This window comes from Castanea sativa, chromosome 3 (assembly GCF_040712315.1).
Source record: "Castanea sativa cultivar Marrone di Chiusa Pesio chromosome 3, ASM4071231v1".
NCBI classification, from domain to species: domain Eukaryota; kingdom Viridiplantae; phylum Streptophyta; class Magnoliopsida; order Fagales; family Fagaceae; genus Castanea; species Castanea sativa.
In genome coordinates, this window is record NC_134015.1 from 24,000,476 (window position 1) to 24,006,475 (window position 6,000).

Consider the following 6,000-nt stretch of genomic DNA (forward strand, 5'->3'; position numbering starts at 1 on the left):
TTCTTACCATCCTTGTCTTTTTTCTTGTCTACCCGAGCCTTCTTTGGATGAGGACCCTGATTTGAGTAATGCTGGTGACCTGCTTCCGAGCGCTCTGCTCTCTTTCTCTTCTTGGCTATGATAGCGTTCTTAGCATTCATGAAATTCTGGGCCGAATGGACGAGTTCGGCCATAGTCTGTGGTTCCTGCTTGTAGAGCTTATGGATGAACAAGTCAGAGTTGAACCCATTGTGAAAGGCAGCCAATAACAACTTGTCGTCCATTTCATCCACTGTTAAGGCTTCTCTATTGAATCGGGTTATGAAGGACCGCAAACTTTTGTTTTCCCCTTGCTCTATAGTTAGCAAACTAGAAGAGGAACGCTTGTAGGGCTGCCTTCCAATAAAATTATTGACGAACAACTTACTCAACTCCTTGAATGAGCCCATGAAATTTGGAGGTATTTTGCTGAACCACACCCATTCTGGTCCCTTAAGTGTGGTAGGGAAAGCTCTGCACATAATCTCGTCCGGGACTCCTCGAAGGTGCATGGTCATCTTGAAAGTAGCAATGTGATCACACGGGTCACGATTTCAATCATACGAATCCAAGGAAGACATTTTGAATTTTGGAGGTAGGGGGTGACTGTTGATGGAAGCCGTGAAAGGGGAATCCGTTCGGTGAACTAAATCATCCAATGGGTTCACCCGCCTCATGTTCCCTTTCATCTCATCCATGACTTTTCTCATTTGGTCCATCTCCCTCTCCAAGTGTGGCACTCTTCTTGAAGCAGTACCTTTGGTCTGATTTTTGGACTCAACATTTTCTCCTCCACCATCCTGACCCTGAGCTTATCCTTCCGCATGCCCATCATGGCGCTGCCTCCTTAGATTGATCTCCCTATTCAACTCCTGATTTTGACGAGTTAATTCTACCATAGCAGCAGCCATGGACTGTATATGTTGAACAGAAGGCGGTTGCATGACAGGCGCCGACTGACGATCGCGGAGGGGATTACTAAAAGCATCCCTACTCTGCTGGTGGCCTGGGCTAGTAGCCCTTGATCTTGTTCGAACCATTTAGCCTTTTGTCTGGGAAAGGCTAATCGTTAAAAACAGAACAGATAATCAAACGAAAAGAACACTGACTTCCCTATAGACGGCGCCAGCTGATGATGCGAAGAAAATCAGTAGGCTGGATGCTTTGAGCTTGAAAGGACTACTTGCTCTCTCGATGGCCTGAAAAAGAAAGAAGAGCGATCAAAGGTGACCGGGTCGCCAGCCAAGAACCCTCCGATGACAAAGTTAGTTTTCTCTCTATATTTTTTGGAGTTCCAACTTTTTGGGAGAAGTAAAAAATATACCTTTGTTTTGTCTAATTGAATGTTTATATAGTGCCCTAAGAACAGTTATCAAACTTGTAACCTCCCTTGGATTTGAGGAGGTGTGAGGGTTTAGAGAATTTCCACAACTGCTTAGGAGTTACATATTTCTCCCCTAACTGTTATTGGAAGTTATGAGTGTAATAAGAGGTTGTACTACACGCTTAGGAATTTTCCTAATTGTCTAGGGTTCGTCCAGGGGTCCTCGTCCTGAGGACTTCCAGCCGAGCGTACCACGCATCTAAGGGAGATCCTTCCTTTATGGACGACCCTTTCCATGGACGAGGTTCATGACGACCCTGGACGACATGGCAGGGTTCTTGTGAAACTTGACCACACAAAACCTCATCCAAACATCCTCCTGCATGGACGAGGTTCTTACAGCCTTCGATTGCCTGGTCTTGCCCTGGATGACCTCCATGGACGATTATTAGAGTTTATCCCTATCAAGTATAATTGAAAATAAATAAACAAAAAGGTCCATAATTTTTTATTTTTATTTTTTAAGACGAAGATGTTGTAGATCCAATCCATGGATATATAACTAGCTAATTGTTGATTTGGCCGAAAGGCCACTGGCAGAAATTTTTTTTTTAATAATTATTTAGAAGAAGTACTGGACCTAGTATGTCTGGTTTTGACTGCTTTTAGACAATCTGACGGTAGGAGGAAACGAAAATTTGTATGGATGTGGTGATGGGTCCACTCACCTTCCAGCTTGTAAGCTCTTCGAACTTATATGGAAGAAATTATATGGAAGAAATTAAAGCTGATTTCCCAACCTGTGGCTTTAGCTGGGTCAAAACTCAAAAGTCAGTCCCCTAAAGAGTCCACATATTGGTCCTACCCTCCAACTTCATCTCAGCTAAACTCAACAATACTTTACTATTATTTATTTTATCCTTGTAAATTTTCCTTTTTGGGCACCTCATGCTTAAAAAAAATATTTGTTTGAATCTATGACATCTATCACTGGTAATTCTATTTTATTATCAGAACAAAATATTAATTTATTATCTAAACAAAATATTAATTAGTTTCTGATGTAGATGAGAATCAAAATCCTGATCTCTTATTTGACTACAAAACACTTTACTAATTAAGTTAACTGAAACCGAACCCATAATCTATATCTATATCTATATGTTACTAAAAGCTGAAGCGTAGCGTTTAATATTGTTGCGCTCACGTTTAGCCACGTCAGCATCTACGTCATTATATTTTTTCTTTCAATTTTCTTATAATTATTTTTAATATTTTTTTTATTTCATATTTACACTTTTCCAACTTTTCTCCCTCTTTTACCTTTTCATCTCTCCACTACTTCTCTAACCTTTCTCATTCCCTCACCTTCTCATCTCCCCACTACCCTCTACACTAATATCATTCTTCATTTTTCCCTTCATCTTCCTCTATTTTTGTTTCTTCTTATTCACATCCTCTTATTATAAATTTGTCACTATCTCTCTCATTCTATGCAAAGTTTTCCCTTACAAAAAAAAGAAAAGGTTTCTCTCTCTCTCTCTCTCTCACACACACACAAAATTTTTGGGTGGACTTTTATATTTTATTTTTTATTTTTCTTGCATCTTTGCTTTAGGTTGAAATTTTTTTATATTCTTTAATCTACTTTTGGTTAATGTGATTCAGTTTTGTTTATTTTAATTGTTGTGTTTTTTTTTTCTTCCTTTTTGATTGTTAAATGTTATCCTATATTGCGTTATAAAGGATTAAATATAAAAATATAATATTATTCTACTACATAGCATGATTTGGATAATTTAATTTGGTAGTTATTGTAATTTGATAGCATGATTTTTATAGCGCTCAATTTAGATGTTAAACTATAAAACCTTAATCATTTTTGTTTATTTTTTAATCCTTTGTAGTGGACAAAGTACTCTATAATGCCATTTATTTAGAGAAAAGCAAAGGTTGGTTAAACAAAAATAATTGGATGAGAGACAAATTTTATCTTTCGCAATTTTACTTTAACTATTATTATTATTATTATTATTATTTTATAACAATGCATATATAGAAATTTAATTCTTAAATTTTGCTAATAATTTTTTATTTGATAATATGTTTTGGGTGGATGAAATTACAATTTCTGTAAAGAAAATAACATTAGTAGATTATAAACAACAAATTATTTTCCTAATTGGTCTAATTAATCATAGTTAAGTTTTATTAATTTTTTTAGTTACTTTTTCCAGTGTTTTGGATTGTAAGCAGAAAAAATAAGTTTGAGAAAGTTTGTTTAAAATTAAAAGAATAATTTTCAAATTTTATATTCTTTTTAATGATTCACAAAATGTTATAAATAACTTTTGTTAAAAAAATATTTTCTTTAACTTGCCTTTTGAATTTTTGAGAAAAATTGTATTTTATTCATTTTAGTACGACAAAAATTATTAAATTTATGATTTATGATTATTCCTATATTACATTTATGATTATTCTTATAATAAAAAAATATAATTACAAAATACATTACTCTTTATTAAATTAGTTTAAATTATATAAAAAAATGATAAAACCATCATAAAAATAATTATCATGCACAATACGCAAATTTGCAGCTAGTATGTAAAAAAATCTCAAACACTGTACTAAATCCTATATCCAAAATTCTTATTGAAAATTGCTGAAAGTTTTGTAGTTTAGCTAAGGCTTTTTATTAACTTGATAGGCTTAGAATTGTATTCGTTTTAATATACCTGCAGTAATCAAATACTCTAGATCCTTCTTTTTCATTTCTATTTAATCCCATAATATATTTTAATAACACCAAGGAAAGAAGTGGAGCGTGTTTTTCTAGAATCTTACATGCACATAAAGAAGTGTTGGCCAAGAATCAAACAAAGTTCTCCCCCATATTACTAAGTCTCCGCGTCCTTGTTCCCAAAGTTTCCACATTTCTCCATCACTCCATCACTGTTTTTAGTGTTGTACTGTCATTTTTTTAAATATATTTTCAGTTGATCCCTTGCAGGTCAAGGAGGAATTCAGCATCATGGATAGCAAAAGGCACTCCTTTCTTGTCATATTCAGTGGAACTTTACATTTGGATTGCTTCACATTATCTATGCAATCGCCAGAAATGGGTTCTGCTTGGCCCACAAAAGAAAATAAAAAATATAAGTTAAAAATTAGAATTAGATGATTCCCACTTCCACATGAGACAGGCTTTGCAACCTTTTCTATTAAGCTAGGCATAAATCAATGTATAAAATAAGAATAATAAATTTGTGATTAATTATGTATTAAATTTTACAGCAATTTCATTTTTAATGAACAAAATCAAAATCAAAGAGTTTATTAGAAAATTCTCTTCTATTTTCTTATAGTGAAACTTAATTTTGATAATATTCATAGTTAAAAATACTCATTCCACAGTTGCATTAGAAATGGTAAGAACAAGTAATAAGTGCAACAACTATATAAACAAGTTGATAAGCAAATGAGTTTTTGGTCCTTACTAGCCATTAGCAAAATTATGCCGAAATACATAATGCTCATAATAGTGTGTTAAGAATAAGCAATGCTTTCTACCAAAAAAAAAGAAAAAAAAAAGAAAGAAAAAGAATAAGCAATGCTACCAATCATGTACTGCCACCTCATAATGCTACAAAGTGGTACTTGTACTCAACTTTGCTGACACGTTCTCAAATCTTTGGCTTGGAGGTGTGTAAAGTTTCTGTAACTCAACTTTCCTCATCACCGGCTTAGAGACCAAGTGACTGAGATTCTTTGAGGAATCTGATGATGAAATTCGTAACAAGAAGAAGAAAAAAAAAAAGACAGAATGTTCCTTGGAAAAGCATCGAACGCCGCCACATGTCAAGACAGAAAATGTTTACGTCAGCTTCACATATCAGCAGAAGTAATGCATATACAATAGTCCCCGCGAAGCAGGGAATCATGACAGTTATCTTGGCGCCACACTGCACTCTACTCTGTCTATATATAGTTTGATCATGAGCCTTACTTCTTTCACTGCAACATATTTTCTCTACTTCTCTCTTTGCTTAGCTTTTAAGGTGAGACTCTATTGCTTACTTTCAATCATTCACTTCCATTTCTCTTAATCACACTTACATATATATATACATGGTTGAAGAATGTCAAGAAAAACAAGAATTTGAAGCCTCTGATCATCCTGGTTGAAGAATTAGTATTTCTTTGAGATTTAATTTCTTCGAAGTACATTAATATGCATTGAATATTTGTTTAGTACTTGTGTTGAAATTTTGAAAATGGTTTTGATGATTTGATTGCATCAATGTTGCAACCTTTGCGTTTTTGGGCATGACAGTAAGCTAAATTTGATATCTGATTTTCACTTTCAAATGCACATGAAAGAAGATTTTTTTAAAAGTAGTTTTCTAATGTTTTCCTGTCTATTTTTTTGGGGCTCCATTTATTATTACTGTTCTTTTTTGATCTTGAAAGATATCTATTTAGTCTCTTTGATTTAGTTTTGTGGGTTCTCTCTTATTAGTATATTATAATACTTCATGTGTAAGGTGCAGTGATATGTAACACTTGAACCAGTATTACTTGGCTAGGCTGTTAATATTTGTGTAGTTTCATTTTAGTTTGATAGGCTTTAGAGATATAGTTTCAAATTTTTG